Below are 18,071 nucleotides of genomic sequence, written 5' to 3' on the forward strand. Positions count from 1 at the left end.
GAGATATATTGCAACAGCTCTGACCGCAAGCTGCAATTACAGACTGTAGACTGCTAACAACTTCCGGTGATGAGGTCACCCACCACCAAAGGTAAATGGTGACCTGCTTTTTTATTTTATTTTTGAAAGACCATACTTTGTTGTGAAAGTGAAACTGATAGGATGCTTAGGGTCTAGTGTACACAAACACAAAACTATAAAATAATAACACTCACACAAACACATCTCTACCCGTCCCCAATTGCCCCTGACATCGGCAGCGATCGACTTGGGGCCAGTCCAGTTGATCGCGATCGACTGGATGGGCACCCCTGCAGTGGACAAACAAAGAGCCAGTCACCAGCTAATGTCAAGGCACATATAAATAAACAATGGATTGTCCGTCACGGTGGAGTGATTGAAATTCTGATTCACACAATTAAGTGTCTTCAATGAGCACATTGTGCATGTTTTTGGAATGTGTGAGGGCGTCAGAGTACCTGAAGAAAACCCAGGGTGAAACCAACAAACAAACTTCACACAAGATTATTTGAGCCGAGATTGCTATCCAGAACCTCTCAACTGTTAGGTGAAGGTCAAGTGATCAACTGGTCAATGCATAATAATGTACGCCTATTTACCTGACCATTGTGTACCAGTTGAGCTCAAATCTGAGTGAATTTTGGCAAATGTTAAAAAAAGCTGGCCCCATCAGTCAGATGACTCCATGAGTCCATCAGTTGGATGATGTGCCTGTAAAAGGCAGAATTAACCATCTGCAAGAGACATCTATCAAGCTTAAATGTCATGTAATGACCCTGGGGGCAATGGCGGAGGCATCATTCAAATGCGTGATTGCCGGCCCTGGCTTGATTCATATCCATGCTGCGGCCGTGGAAGCACCAGCGGTTACCAAGTGGAGACACAAAGAGGTGATACAATTACAGAAATACATGCATACAGACAAGCTACACATTGATTTGATGATGAAAAACAGAAAAAAAGGCAGTCGCAATCTAGCTGCTGTAATATTTTTCACAGAGGATAAAGGAGATATGCCTGCGAGTGTTGTTGCATTCTGTTTGTTACTACCGTTTGTGTTTGAATATAATTAGTTAGATTAGAACTGCAAACACATCAATACTAGTTTCATGGAGGCTACATGAGGAGTAGACTTTGAAGGCGTCAAAGGACTGAGCCTGAGAATGGTCTATCTAGAATTTGTAAATCACATGCACCTGAAAATGCAGCCTCCAGAGGATGCAGTCTGTGAATTTAGACACAGCCTACTTGTCCATTGCCTCTGATGGAAATTTTGCACCTGCCAATATGGTCGCCATATAAGTGTGTCTGTTTGCTGGACCTGGTCTATACACCACTTTATGTCTTTGACAACTGCGGAAACACATGTACCAGTCCCTAGTAGACAGACTTTGACAACTACTGTACAAAGGGACAATTTAGGTGGATTCTGTTTTCTCTCCATTACATTTTCCAATGTACATTGTGATTTATCTTTTTCTTGCCGTGTGGGGAGTCTTGGATATGATTTAAAAAATATATATCTTTCTGTTTGAAGGTAAAGCGAAGAAAACAACAGCAGAAGATGGCAATATCTTAGTACCATCAAAACTTTGGATTTGTAAGGCTGCAGAGAAAGCGTCCCAATTGATTGTGGTTGTTATCATAATTGCTCTGGCCAATGCAAATGGTGGCCCACTTATGCACCCTTTGGTCTAATTAGGATCATAGCCAGCTGACAAAATTTGAAACTCTCAGACCCCTTGTCGCCTGAACTGTGAACAGGCAACATTAGTCTCACTGCTTATGCACACACATACTCTTCTCCTCTAAAAGTGAATGTGTGTGTGAGAGAGAGAGAGAGAGAGAGAGAGAGAGAGAGAGAGAGAGAGAAAGAGAGAGATGGAAGGGCGATCTTCAGGCGCTGTTCATTAAATCAGAAGAAACAGCAAAGCATTAAAACACAAACGCATACACATCCCCACCAAAAAAGCCTGAAAAGCAGAGACCACTACAGGAAGCCTCCAAGGTAATTAGTTTAATGTTATAATCATGGCATAGCTGAAAAACTGTTACATATACAGTAATGTTGATCCCAAAAATGTTTTTTTTTTAAACTAAATTTTTTAACACTTATAGGATGGCTTTTGCAGTTGATTTGAATGAAGTCACATTTTATGAGTAGGAGTGAGGTTTACATTTCATGTGGAGCTTCAACATGGCTGAAGGATACTGGAGCAACATTTCAAGTAGAGGGCTCTTTTAAATTTGGATTTGAAGTAAAAAGGCAACATGAGGTGACTTTATATTAGAGTGTTAGCCTACCCTCCTATACTGCCTATTGTATAGATTGTGCCCCAGCCATAGCGCAATTTTTTAAGAAATTGTTTTTATGGGTTTTTACAGTAAAATTGCACTGGCCTATTTACCAACATTCACCATATGAACATTTTGGACATTCTATGTTCCTCAATACATTGGTAGGTCAGAATCTTCAGATATCTACCTCCAGTGCAGTGCCAAGCTCTACTTTAAAAAATGCCGTTTAATTAGGAGCAAAAGGAAGAGGATGTTTCACATTTTTTAACTTCAATATTCTTGTTCCCATAGAGCAAATATTTGCCTGATAATTGTCGTATGCTCCATTTGTTTGTGTTGCTAGTATGAGTGTAATAAAGTAGCAGTTGTTTGACGGTTTATAATTGTTCTAACATACATGCTAATTTCTGTTATCCTGCTTGTATGTTCTACATACTTGGCCAATAAAGATGATTCTGATTGTAGTGATTCGTATTATATGTTAGCTTTAGGCTAACAGCTAATGTTGGTTGAACATTTGGCGGCCTATTTTGGTAGAGTAAACCTGTACACTCGGTGTAAAAGCGGGCGTATCTTCATTTTCGTGCCAGCGCAAGTCTAGTCTTGTGCCTCGGGCCGTGTTGCGCCCATTTGGACATTTCAGTGCACGGAGTTGCCTCCCTCTGAGTCATCTGACGATTTGGTATCAGAAAATAGTCTGCGCTGAGCGTAAAAAGGAGTGCTTCGCCATTTTCGCGCGAATGCAATAGACTAATTCAGCGTGTTTGGCCTTACCGGTCGTTTATGCTTCACCCCCCAATGCATCTGCAAATTTGTTCATATAAGATATAGACACAATTTTATACTTCTCAAAAGCAGGTTTATTTTGTAGCGCAGGCAGGCGGTTGAATGCGATTTTGGTGTATTTAATTGAGGCAGATTGGGTGCTCCGCGGATTCTTGTGGTGCACGTCGCCGAATATGATTCATAAATATGTAGAAATCAATTCAATGAACGAATTATAATCATAACACCTTAAAAGTATTTTAATATCACCCCCCACCCCGGTCACTATTGCATGGGTGCATCTACATCTCCCCTAAACACACATGATTCAACTTAAATATATTTGACACACATTGATCGGCTGATCAATAATACAATTGAATGTTGAAGGGTGAATACTCCAAATTGTCCCTAGGCGTGAGTGTGAGCGCGAATGGTTGTTCGTTTCAAAGCTGAGGAGAACAGGTTCCAGCTGAGCCGCCACCTGTTGAAAATGGATGGTGGATGGACATGTGGAATGGTCTCACATCATTATCCTGCACCTGATTTCAACCTCACATTACCTCGGGGAGTTGCTTGTCGCAAGGTTTTATTTATTTATTTATTTTTAGGACAATCCTGCCAATGCGGGGAGGGCAATAAGTAAGTAAAGTAAGTTAAGTAAAGAACTGGTCCTCATATACAGTAGAATCTCCATCAAACATTCAATAAAGCTAATTGCAACTTCTCTTTCCCTGGTAGTCTGTGAAGGCAAGGAATTGCAAAAAATGTGATGGAGAAAAGACAAGGTCAATAATCATACAGGACTTGCTTGAGTCAGGCAAGAACAAGGAATGCTGGTAACGTGATGACAAGGTATAACGAAATTGTGATGAAACAGAATGAGACACAAGGTAAAGTATGATGTAATTGAGGATAACAAGGAGCAGATCAGGAAGAAACTTTCAACATCTTCTATTTCGGCATCGTCCATACGCACATCATGATTTGCCAAGTCGACCAGAGACATATCTCACTCATATTTTTGCATGATTTCAAGCTTTAATTTAAGGGGCATTCATCTTCTCAGCCCTCACTTTCCGAGGATCCTTTGGATGAGGCAACCACGAGAACTGATGGTGAATGCATTTCGTGAGCTTGGCCATCACCATCTAGTGGTGGAATGGCTTTAAGTCAAGATAACTCCATATTTGCATTCAGAGCGTATGTACTCTTTGGTCTTTTCAAACATGTATAGTGCTGGTGTGTCATTAGGTGGTTTATTCCAAATATTTCACTCCATTACATGTGCTACCTGCTTTCAAAGACACAGACCATTGGAGGCTCCACAGCATTGGAGGGAGCTTGTATGCAAAATAACACCTCTTAAATTTTGAGCTGTTCCAAGATCGTCTATATTTTGATCTATCGACCATGTTCAAGGATGTACACGCTCACTATTGGGGTTTGGTGCTGAAAACAAAGGGCTTGTCATAAAACAAACAAAAAAAGGTTTCCATTCTCACAAACACAATAAACTATGTTTTGAAAAGACAAAAGTCAAATAAAAGCATCATCACTAGATTTGTGAGCCTAACAAATTCATAAGTGTGTATCTTAACCCATTCACTACTGTGGATGTTCACAACATTTGCGTTTTTGGCAGAGAAAAGAGTTTCACGTAATCTAACTGCCAAATTCAGATTTGAAAACCACTGCAATGACAAAGAGATCCCTATAGATGGCGGCCTCACTTTGGATATGAGATCAGAACCGCTTTTGAATAGAGGAAAAGATGAGGTTGTGATTCTCAATTTATCCCATCAATTATGATGGAGAAATGTAAAACATTCATTCATTAATTTTCCAATCCGCTTTATCCCCACAAGGTTAACCGGGGGTGCTGGAGCCTATCCCAGCCGTCTTCGGGCAGTAGGCTGGGATAAAACCGGATGCCAGCCAATCGCAGGGCACACAGAGACAACCATCCGCGCTCACACCTCGGGACAATTGTGAGAGAGATTTGTGTTTAGTTTTTCTTTTGACATTACCACAAACATGCACCACTGCTGTGTAAAAACACAGTATAGAGACACTTAATATGTCACACGCACGAGCATCACTGATAATTTCACATTGCTGAGGCAGTGTACTGCATAGTCCGGTGAGAGGGGTTGTGTGGAAGCTACAAGGCCACGCATGCATGCATGCACGCACTTGCGCACGGACACACACGCACACACACATGCACGCGCACACACATCATCATCATCAAGGTGCTCCAACAGGAGCTCATGTAAGCATATTCACCAGCAGAGAAGTGCTGAAACACAAGGCCATGTTGCAGGCTCGCCCCCTCTCACATTAAAAACACACAGCCTTTGAATACACACAAAATATATCTATGCAGAGCACACATGCACACCCACACAGGAGTATCGTCAAGGTTTGACACACCGTGCCAAATTCCCGCTTCCTACATCTTTTCATTTTTTTGTACCCACCTTTACTACCCGAATCGCAGACACACAAACACACAAATATGTACATGAAAAAGAAGTACCATTAGCCTAATAGCATAACTGCCCATGTTATTTTTACCTTACTGTCACGACACCGAAAACTAAAATAAAATCTTGAGGTGTATGTAGATTGACAGTCGTCTGGGTCATTGCATTCCGCAAAGACTGAATCGAGGTAACCTTACTTTTCTTGTTTGTTGAATTTGTCGTGTTTTTTTTTCTTGTTTTGACAAAAAAAACAACATAGGTTATTATGCTAACAATAAGACAATGCGTTGGACAAAACATGGCGCCTGCACATCCTCAGAAGATCAGTTTATTCAAATTAATATTGTTAGAGGTATTATTACTTTCATGACATTTTTGTCAGGATTTTACGTACAGAGAACCATGACATATTTGTGGTTCGTCATGAGCATGGTAGGTAAAAATATTGCTTTGACTGAGGAAGGAGCTTAATTTCATCCTTTTTGTGTTGGCAATCATTTATCGTGGATCTTTACTTGGCGGGGTTCAGTTCACTGCTCTGTGAAGAGTTAAAAAAAAAAAGCTCTTTATCATATTTGATCATTCTTCTTCCAAACATTGTTAAGCAGCTTTAATTCTGGATGTACTCTCGCTAAAATATTAGGTCCAAGATAATGAGCTCCACTACAAGGAATTGTATCATACATTTAAAATCGCTGTGCTCCTAATTCTTAGGACATGCCCCAAAACTCTGATTTTAAATGATCTGCGTGTGAATGTATGCATTTTAGGGGTCCTGGAAACGCAAACTACAAAAATATTTGCCCCAGACGTCAGTTTCCGCGATTAACGTGGAATCGGGTAAGCATGTCATGCATGAAAGTCTTTAGTACCAATGCCTGAAATTTGGCAGGCAGGCAGTCATTTTGAGCCCCAATCGAAAGCAAGTAACCTTGACAGAGGGCGACACTAAATGCTCAAGCTTTTTTTGCCGACATCGTCTAATCAGACCATCGAAGTTCGATGATTTTCCATGAAAAAGGGATGCCGGGGACCATTCTAATTTGGGCCCCCAACACCAATTGCGCCGATCAACATGAAAACATTGAAAGAGCCCATGCTGTACTCCGGCTTCCTCCCACTTTCCAAAAACTTGTATGTGTCGTTCATGACGGGTTGTTTGTCTATATTTGCCTGGCGACCAGTCCAGAGTTGACCCCGCCTCTCGCCTATAGTCAGCTGGGATAGATGCCAGCACAACCGTTCCCTAATCAAATAAAGAAAATAGAAGGGAGGGTGGATATTACAAGCATGTTGTCCCCACCAAATCTCTTTTTAATCTTAACTGAATAATAGCTGAACCATATTCTTGACTTGTGACTTCTGATTTCAAATCCAATTTGTTGTTAAAAGAAATGTACAGTACTGTATAATAACGAGAAACTAGAAGGGGAAGTGAAATCAAATGATGAGGTGTTTATACAATTATTTGATTGTCAGATAAATGATGAAAAGGATCTTGACATCGAAGGAGCATTTTGAGATGCCATTTTTGCTTTGCAACAGCAGAATTTTTTTTCGAGACGTGCAGGCATACCTAATGTTATAGTCAGAGCCAGATGTGAATAACATTGATGTGCATTCTTTTAAAAAGTAAGGAAAAAGCAAGGTCACACTTCCACAATAAGCTGCAGCTCTCCACCTTTGTTTGATTTAACAGACGGCAAAGTTAAGCCTTTTGCAAGGGCGGCGTGACAAAATGCATGCAGATTGGATGCAAACGCTTGCGACTTCTGCACCTTTACTTGCCAGAAAAAAACAGACTATTTGTTGACGTGGGTGCACTTTTAAAGGATTTTGAGGCAAGATCGCACGGGGTCATCAGATGGTCCACCTGTATGCATGAGACGCCGACGTACATTTCCATGAGAACTTCAAACACACGACTGCATCATTTCAGCTTGTCAGTCACACATATGCTGCAGAGGACCACCGAACAGTACGTTTCTTCTTGCGATCAGTAGAAGCGAAACAAATCAAAGTTCAACATCAATTAAAGACACAGACAGACAATGTATTTTCTCAGTTATCTAACAAAGATGAGAGAGATGGGGAGGTTGTTTTTTTACTCACCTTACTGTTGTCTTGTTGTGAATCCCTTCTCTGCTGGAAGTTTGACTGGGTCTGCTCCCGATCCCCGGAGGAGTCGCGCTGAGAGGGAGGATGCTGCCGCTGTGTGTATGTGTGTGCGTGTGTGTGAGTACATGTGTGTGTGTGTGAGAGAGAGGGAGAGAGGGAAAATGTGTGTTTGTATATGAGAGTGAGAGAGAGGGAGAGGGAGAAAGAGGGAGGGAAAAACAGACGTGGTGAGATGAAGCCTGCTGCCAAAGGATGCTTCAGTCTCCTAGCAACAAAAATCGATCTTTGCGTGGAGACATTTTTATTGGATAAAAAGAAAACTTAGCCATTCCAACAGCCCCGCCACCACCATCCTTTTATGTACGTGTTTACCACTCGAACCAACATGAGCCAACAGAAACACAGCAAGGAGAAAAGAGATGTAGAATTTACCTTTAACCATCCTCTCCAGTCCTCCTAAAGTGCAAAAATATAAAAATTAATATAGTAAAAATGCAAGTAGAAATGCAAAAAAATTCATGGAATCATCATCAACCTTTGACGGCATGCTCCTCCCACATTGGATTCCCATAGATAGCTTTGCCTAGCCAACTAGGAGATCTGCTTCTGATTTGTCAATTGCCTTGAAGATCAAAATATGTTCCCTGAATTTTGCCCGTAAAAATGTTGCTTTAAACCAACATGGCCAACCTCCTGCAGCCTACTTGAATCCTGTCATGATAGTGTCATGTTCTGTCTGTTTGTGTTTTGAGTTGCTAACGAAGGCTTTTACAAAATACCTACTGTATGTTGCACCCCCCTAACTCTGGTCGACTGGGGAGCACTGGGACAACACTGCCCCAACTCCTGAATCCGAAGCGTCAACTTCTACAACAAACCCACCCCTGTGCCTTCTTCTCTCGTTGACTAACACACTTGTGTTAGTCACCAACTATGACGTGGAGAACAGAGAACCGATGGCTATAGTTCTCGTGTTACAGGAGTGGAGACACTGGCTGCAAGGCACCAAGGAGCTATTCACTGTGTACACCGATCACAAGAATCTAGCATACCTCCAAACCGCTAAGAAACTAAACTCTTGCCAGATACAAAAGCTCCAACAATACCAAACCAGATGCATTATCTACTACCCCTACAGAGGAGAGAGGCGAGCTGGACAATATACACTCAGACTTCATTTTTGGGCTACTGAGGCAGGGGGTAGAGGAGATAATTGAGCAGGCTCAGGAAGGTACTGAACTACGATCCCAGCTGGATGCCCTTCTGGAAAGCTTTTCGTGCCTCCATCTCTTCATTCCAAGGTGAAGCACACCTCCAAAAAGCCTGTTCTGCCTGTGTCTGTGGTAAGGCCACTCACCAACCTCCTGCAGGGTTACTATATCCCTTACTGGTTCCGGCTCGACTCTGGTCCCACATCTCCCTGGACATTATCGTCGGCCTTCTTCATAGGGCTATCTGTAATACTCACCATAGTAGATCGATTTTTTTCTAAATCTGCCCACTTCATCACGTTATCCAAGCCCCCATCTGCACTAGAGACCACACATTTCCTCTTTAACCATGTTTTTGGTATCTATGGAATTCCGGTGGACTTTCTGTCAGTAGACCAGTGTCCGCAGTTTGTGTCACAGGTATGGAAGTGATTCTGCCGAGCTCTGGGAGCCTGTTGTTTGGATACCATCTACAGTCCAATGGACAGCCTGAGAGGAAGAATAAGGACCTGGAGATATCCTGATGGTGCGAATGCCTTCACCAACCCGCGTCATGGGTCACACATTTGCCATGGGTGGAGCATTCGCACAACACCACCATCTCATCCGCAACAGGCTGGTATCCCTTCATGTCAGCATCTGAATACCCGCCACCACTTTTCCCGTCTCAGGAGAGGTTGGTAGAAATTCCCTCCATCCAGCTCCACCTGAGGGGGCTCATAGCATGTGGAGGGAGACCAGGGCTGCACTGCCATACACCACCTCTCAGAATAGGCTCATCGCTGACTGTCGGCGCCACCTCACTCCAGTCTATCAAGTTGGACAGAAGGCCAACTTGCCTGTCTTCCATGTCTCCCTGTGGCATCCAGTCCTCTAGCTCCTCCACCCACCCCAGCCCCTTCTACATGGGTAATCGACGGCGACCTGGTGTACACAGTAAAGGAGATTTTGGACTCTAGGCTCAGGGCAGGGGCATACAGTAACTGAATGACTTCGTACATGACACTAATCCCACTCGTCCAAGCCAGGTCTTCTGCCTTTTGTACTGTCATGTTCGTTCTGTTTTTGTTTTGACATGGACACCAGGTTTTGTGTTGATCGGTAAAACTGGTAAAAGGGACTTATTTTTTCAAACTTTCCAGGGCGTACTGCTGAGTGAGTTTTGAGTGGGTTGTGGCAAGGTCTCCATATGGCCTCTTTTTGAAGGTGCCAGCTAATGTGATCCAACATTCAGAACTATTGTCTCTCCAGATGACCATCCAAAGCTATCGTGTAAACAAGTCCAAAGCTCAAAGTGGAGAGGAATGCACACACGCAACAATCTGTGAGCGCGAACTTGTTTGTATGAAGCCACACTCATTAGAATGCAAGTATGCACGTCTGCAGTGCCGATTGAACAGAAAATCCTCTTCATGCATGATTGAGTCACAGAGCCTTCTCACTCAGCTCAAACACACAGTCTCTGGAGAGGCCTGATTTCTCTGTTGTAAAGTTAACAGGGTGCATGAACATACACTGTGTGAATGCTTTCTGATTGCAGCTAACGGCCAAAGATGCACATTATTCTCATGCATGTACAAGTATTTACAAGATGGGCAGGTCAGGTTGGAGCAAATGCCTTTCAATTTGCATCACATCACATCGCACCAGACTTAAGCCTATTTGACACGTCATGCATTCATTTTTTTCCCCGTAATAGTATGAACTTTCGTAGAAAGTTTTGATATTCTGCTCATAACACTGTACATTGCTGCCAAGCTTCAGTTTGTCAAAAAAATGAAGTAGCCAATATACTGTAATGCCCTTGAATGTGAACAAGTCGAGGCATGTGCTCCAATGCAGTTTCAGCTGTTTATCAAATCGTACAAGCAGCCAAAAGCAGACATGTGAAATGAAACAACTGTGAGGAGAATGGAACAAATGTTACCTGTGGGAGAAAATGTGGCCAACCAGTGCTCACAAGGCCTCGCCCCTTCAAGGCACACAGCATACAAGTGCACAACTGTGTGTCTTTGACTTTCAGCTTTATAATGCTTCATAAAAGCTGTTTTTTGTTCACATTCTATTTTATGAAGCTTGATTATGTTTTTATATTATATTGAGGGTGACATTGATGACCGAATAAATTAAGCTTATGGCCTCCAAATAATAGCCAGGAATTTTTTGTTAATTTTGTTAAGTGCTATTTGATATGAAATATGGCATTCTATTATAACGTACTTCATTAAAAACACAGTATTGCCATAATTAAACAGAAGATTAAGACCCCCCAACCCATTTTTTTGCTTCACTTAAATGGGCATTGTGCTACTCCTTCTCAGATTCATGCCTATACCACCCGGGGTGAATACTGTACATCCATCCATTTTCTGAACCACTTTATCCATGCTGGACCCAGCTGTCTTTGGGCAGTAGGTGGGGGACACCCAGATGTCTGCCATGCATGTTTTTGAAATATGGGAGGAAACCGGAGTACCCGGAGAAAACCCACACAGGCACCGGGAGAACATGTAAACTCCACATAGGAAGGCCAAAGCTGGGATCAGACCCACGACCTCTGCACTGTGAGGTCGCAGCGCTACACACTCAACCACCGGGCCGCCCGGCAGTGAATACACACATACAAATATACCATACATGTAGCCGGTCACAAGTTATCTGTAAATTGCAATAATATTCATTTATTTCACTGAGGAACAACATTTGCCTTTGAGTGTTGTTTAATGATCTGTCTACATGTGTTGCGTCACAGATTTTGCTTGAAACTCCAAACAAAAAGCTGGAGCCGGAGTCGAACCCTGCACCTCTGCATTATGATGCTGACATGCTAACTATTTGTATACTGTGCTTCCCCCAAACATTTCCATATAAGTAAATGATCAACCCCCCCCCCCCCCCCCCCAGACTTTCTTGCAGCCATAAAACTTTAAACTCCCTCTCCTATAAAATGACAAAAATGGATTTAGCTCAGTAGAGCTCTCACCCCTCAAAAGAATCATTGCCGACTTCAGCGTGAATGATTTGTGATGCTAATTTTGTCTCCGCCTCTTTTGTGCTACCACGCTGTGCAGGGGAAAACTGCGTGTGATCAGGCAGTGATTGATCAGGGGGGGACTAAAAGCATCTACTTCACACTTCTGACTCGTATGTGTGCAGACACGAAGTGGAAAGTGCACGCACGCGCACGCAAACACACTTGCACACAATCACACACACACACCAACACACTCGCACAGTGTCAGTCACAGCTTTTCCCCTGACCGCATCCCAGAGCAAGCAAGCGAGATGCTGCCACTCTAATAAGGGCCTCATTGTCTGTATGGCATGCATAAATGCAGTGAGCTCCAGAAAGCCAGCTTTGTCCAGTAAGGGTCCCTCAGCGAGTGGGCTTTGTGCCCAATACTTCCCTACAGAAAGAAAAGGGGGAAAAAAATAACTAAAGATGGAAAGAAAAGGAAAGAAAGAAAAGACATGAATGCAGAAATCTATACAGATGATAGTCAATAAAATGGACCAATTGGAGACCAAATGGCACCGCTGAGTACGATATATACATTCATTCATTTCATTCATCTTCCGAGCCGCTTGATCCTCACTAGGGTCGCGGGCGGTGCTGGAGCCTATCCCAGCTGTCTTCGGGCAGTAGGCGGGGGACACCCTGAATCGGTTGCCAGCCAATCGCAGGGCACACAGAATCGACCAACCATTCGCACTTACACTCACACCTAGGGACAATTTAGAGCGTCCAATCAGCCTGCCCATGCCTGTTTTTGGAATGTGGGAGGAAACCGGAGCACCCGGAGAAAACCCACGCAGGCCCGGGGAGAACATGCAAACTCCACACGGGGAGGCCGGAGCTGGAATCGAACCCGGTACCTCTGCACTGTGAAGCCGAAGTGCTAACCACTAGACTACCGGGCCGCCCGATATATATATATATATATATATATACACATACATACATACATACATATATATATACACACACACACACATATATATCAAGTTGTTATTTACAGTAACAAGTGTGTACGTGCGTGCGTGCGTGCGTGTTTCGCCTCATCGCCAGTTCATGGAGCAGGAAGTTGGTACACCCGGTCCACACGCTTTTCCCGATTTACCACAGATGGTTTGCGTCCGTGCGCTAATAGCATTAGCAGCGCCTAATTTCACACAACCTTCGTCTGCGATCCACGAGATGGATGTCGCGCGCGCGCAAACACACATGTCTGTGCACGCACACACACACACACACACACACGCACACACACACACACACACACACACACACACACACACACACACACACCCACACACACACACACACACACACACACACACACACACACACACACACACACACACACACACACACACACTTGTTACTGTAAATCCCATCGACTTTTGCTTTAGTAGTCACTTGTGATGTCGTCAAGTGGCTCAAAGTTCTCCCAAAAGTCATTAAAAGACAAATCCAATTTAACTGACCAATTGCAAACAAATTACAGTCAAATTACAAATTACACTTGCACAGCCAATGATTGACGCTTGCACGTACTGGTCAACCAGCTTGCTGCACTCGTAAAACTTTGTGCCCCGGTGTTGTTATGTTGTTATCGGGGAACATTTTCTGTATTGCAGATTTCATTAATCTTGAATGTAATCCTGTGATGGACGGGGTGCGAGAGGGGTGTTACTCTGACATACTTTTGTACAGTATGAATAGATTAACAATACCACTGACTCACCATTGGGAGATGTGAAGCCATCGGCGGCTATCTTAAGTTGCCACTCTCCTAGCTTGTGAAATGTAAACCTAACCCAATGTCGTTTGTGAAAATAGTTGTGAAAATCTTTGTGTAAGACTGCACTAGAGTCGGTACTGTACAGTGGTACCGTCAGTGATATTGTTTTGGGCTCTGCGTGGGTCTCCAAACAGGGGGTCTTGTAATTAACTTGTGTACACAGGCATGGCTAACACACTTCACAGGACATGCACTGACCTGTCTATTGTTCATCTGCTCATGTTTGTCATTTTCACTCCTGGAAATAAACACAAAACTACTTAAAAACTGTAAATGTGTCACAATCTCACTTCTTGGGGGGAAAAAAATGAATATTTACACCCCCGCGTACCCCAAAATCCAGTGTACGGTGTGTGATTTGTGGTCTCCTCAGAGCCTTCTGACTACGAGCACAATTCATTAGTAATTGACCGTAGCAGCCTCGCTCATGAAATATTAACAGGCTTGTGGTGAATAATTGATTAATGATATGATGCGGTCTGCAGCAGCATTCTGACAATAAGAGCAGCAGCAAGAGCACAGCGGCCACACCGCCGATTCATGCTCATCACTCAAAACACACACACACACACACACACGCACACACAACTCAGTCATTTGTAATCTCTTGTAGTCATTCACATTGCACACTCACCCCTCATTCACCTGGCCACTCATTCATTTCATCATTCCATTTAGATACATTATTGCTGACTTCCTTGGCAGTGTATCAGATACCATAGGGTTGAGTTGGCAATGCAAAGTGGAAAATGCAGCACTGAAGTAACATAGCCTTTCCAAACTTTGCTGTTCATTTTTACATCCACGTCAGTTTTGCCCAATAATGTCCTCATAATTGTTTGCATCAAATTAGCATTAATTCACTTGTGTGGACATTTATATTTGTCAAGTTGGAATCCAGCCGTTTACTGCCGCCGATGAAAAAAACTGGTCATTATGATTTTAAGAAGTCCCGCCCAGCTTGTCTGTGAAATTCAGGTTTGTAAATTGTAATGAATCATAGATCCCATTAGATGGTGGCATCACATCACTTTGGAATTGATGTCAGCACAGCTTTTGATTAGCCCATAAATATTAGGGGGTGCATTACATCTTGTCATTCTAATTATGAGAATCCTAATCAGAATCAGAATCATCTTTCTTGGCCGAGTAGGTACAAGGAATATAGTAGTAGGAATTTGTCTCGAGTACTGTAATACAGGCTACACTAAAGGGGTGTTCACACGGCACACATTTGCTCCGGCGCTGCACCAATGTAGTTTGTTGCGATATATTTTGCACCGCAGCAAATTTTGTGGAGCGTTCACACGTACAAAGCCGCTGAGCGCGTCTGCACCTTAATAGCGTCGGTGAAGCCCCACTTGCGTTCACACGGCAGTTTCTGCAGCGGAGCAAAACGAGCTGCCGTGTTGGTTCTTTTTAAAACGTATACACAACTCAAGCGAATACTGGACAGGCACGTCCTTCTCCTTCTCGGTCTCTGTGCCTTCTGCTCGAGAGTGACCGCCCCCGAAAACATAAAAGTCAACGATGACTTCAATGACACTCAGAAAAGCAAATACATAATGCGCCAAACGGAAAATCAAGAGAGGAAATCACAAAAAAAAATATACCGTATATGGGGAACGGGGGGTTGTGAACACACAACAAAGGAACAAACTACACAAACAACTCCGAGACAGTCCAGCCTCCTACAAAAGGAAAGATGTTACCAGCCAAGTCTTGTGTCGTTATTAAACAAACACATGACGGAAGTCCGACATAGCACGAAAGCAACGCATTTTCGCCATACGTACTATTCACAAGCATTTGTTCTGGAGCAAAATTAACCCAGTTGCGTTAACACGTGCAAATTTACATCGGTGCTGCTTCGCAAACGAGCATTTGCTCCGGAGCAAATTTTTAAACCACCTCCCTGAGGTGGATCAAATTTGGTCCTGTGTAAGCCTTTTTCCGGGGCTACGCCGGAGCTAATTTGCACGTGTGAACGCTCTACTGGGGCAGCCCCGGCGTAGCACTCGACCAAATCTTGCCGTGTGAACAGCCCTAATGTGCAGAGTATTGAGCAGAGATAAAGTGATCACTGATGCAATACAATACCATGAAGGTTGTGCAGTTGGTGCAAATAATCTTCGCACAATTTTTAAAGTGAGCAGTAGAAGTACTTATAGTACAACTTTAGGTGTGCAATTATACATCAAGTCCTTGGCCGCTTTAAAGAGTCTGGCGCTGTGGAATACTGATCAATGACAGGGAGACAAATGCCAACATGTTGGAAGTAGGGCAAGTTTAAGCAGCACACAGGCATCCCTTTTTCAATCTTGTGTTGTTTTATATTTAGAGGTGTCACAAAAGCAAACATAGAGCCAAAGTCAATATTGTGCTCGCTATGTTTCTTTAAAAAAAACAACAACAACAAAAAAATTTCTCGATGCACAGTGTGGTAAGAAATGAGTTTTTGTTGTAAATGAAACTCGTGTTTTGTTTATTATTTACTAAAGAGCAGAAGAGAAAAATCTTGAAAAATGTATTTGGGAGAAAGGTGAGAGTTGACAAATTTTCTGGGTGTGCTCCATGCTTTTATTGTCATTGAGCAGCTACCACCATCCCATTAAAAATACTCACATTTATGGTACGTACAGTTTCACGGTTTAACAAATTTTTGTTACTTTAACACACCCTGGCAACTCCCAAATTCATTTTAGCCAACAGAACAGCTTCACTGTAGACACATTTTACAGGGCCTGTACAAAAAAAAAAAGCTTTTTTTTCAACCCAGTTTAATTTTTTTAATGCATCTTCACTCTATAAAGTCATCAAATTCCAGTGTAAAAAGAAATACATTTAGGGTATTTTTATGGGTGCCAAATGTCAACTTTGACTAAAACAGTTTGGAAGGGCTGAAGACTACTTTAAGGCTACTTGAAGCTGTCAGCAGATTGCGATCTCAGCGGTTGAAGAGTCAATGAAAAATTCATGTTTCTTCATTTGGTCAGTTGAGATCCTCACGAAAATACGTTTCTTTGTTTTATTCACCACATCACAGTCAATTTTAATACAGATTATACATCTTTTCTTTTTTACTGTAACACAGTGAAATGTGCACGTTTACATACGTCTTCCTATCCACGTGATATTGATGCAGGTCCTAGAAGTGAACATTGGGAGAACGACACTTGATGACACTGATGATGATGATGATGGCACGGAAGATGAGAGCTAAATGTCACGCTGAGGGACGAGCGAGCTATTCGCAGAGAGACAAAAAGTGTGACGACGTGTCCACTGTCAGCGCTGATGAAACGAACCGGGACCAGTCACACATGGCCATCTCTCCCTTTTAAATCGACTAATGATCTGTGTGTGTGTGTGAGTGTGTGTGTGAGTGTGTGCGGATAGGCGTGTGTATGTATTCGGTGTTATAAGGAGAAAGCTCCATTCACAATCACGCGTTTTAATATTTAATTGATCCAATGGGAAGAAATGTCACTCATGATGAGACCCAAAAGAGCATTCAAATGTGATACATCTACACTAGGAGTGAAACCTTGATGTACAAATAATCCAATTTCACAAGTTTTGTGGAATAATAAACTTCCTCCCTTTTTTGCTTATTTTTCTCCAATAATATTCCATACTGAAGCATCACTAACCGATAAAGACTGTAACGCAAGCTAAGGAGAAGAAGAGAAGATTAAATTCACTAAAGATTAAATTCATTGAAAGTGATTTTTGTGGTTTCCCATTAGCAATTAAAGAAAAACTGTTCATTTCATTACACATGACTTTATTCTGTTTTTATTGCTAGCAATGTTTTTTTTTATTGGTGGGTTGGGGCATAGGGCTGTGGAATGGATCCATGGCATTTCTATTCAGGAAGGTTGATGTTGACTTGAATTACAGATAATCTGGGTTATTACATTTAGGTATCATTGCACTACTTTTGGTGTATCACAGCATTGTATGTTTAAATGCGAATGGAATTTTTCCATCGATAAAATTTGGTAGGGGATTTTTTTTCACAGTTTTTTGACAGCTGGATATTTGGTATGACTTTGATGAAAATAACTGCATTAGACAATAAGAAGGTATTAATGACTTTGACTTGACATTTTTCAAATTCTATGCCCCCCTCTCTTTCATACACACACACAAAAAAAAATGAAATTAACATAAAAAATAGTGCGATACAATTGAGGATTCCAAACAATTATTTTTTGTCTCGAACTTTATGGGGAATTTATGCCGTTCGTGAAAACACACAATCTTTAAATGTGTTGACTCATATAATCATAACGTAATGGCGGGTTACATTTTGTTTGATGATAACGTTGACCCGATTTCTTTTTGTTGTTGTTGTGATT

At 42.4% G+C, this 18,071-nt stretch overlaps 1 protein-coding gene across 2 annotated transcripts in view; it reads right to left on the minus strand.

Moving 5' to 3' along the window:
- grm3 (glutamate receptor, metabotropic 3) overlaps positions 1-9,012 on the minus strand; it is a 54,149-nt gene extending 45,137 nt beyond the window's left edge. The window contains exons 1-2 of one of the 2 annotated variants that reach the window (XM_052060242.1): positions 8,124-9,012; positions 7,686-7,784 (exon numbers count right to left, since the gene is read on the minus strand). The gene's annotated coding sequence lies outside the window, so the exon portion shown is untranslated. Of the gene's footprint in view, positions 1-7,685; positions 8,035-8,123 lie in introns of those variants that run through there. The other variant, XM_052060241.1, reaches the window with a different exon arrangement.
- Positions 9,013-18,071: the final 9,059 nt, after the last annotated feature.

The sequence above is a fragment of the Hippocampus zosterae genome, chromosome 3, assembly GCF_025434085.1.
Source record: "Hippocampus zosterae strain Florida chromosome 3, ASM2543408v3, whole genome shotgun sequence".
In the NCBI taxonomy this organism is placed as follows: Eukaryota; Metazoa; Chordata; class Actinopteri; order Syngnathiformes; family Syngnathidae; genus Hippocampus; species Hippocampus zosterae.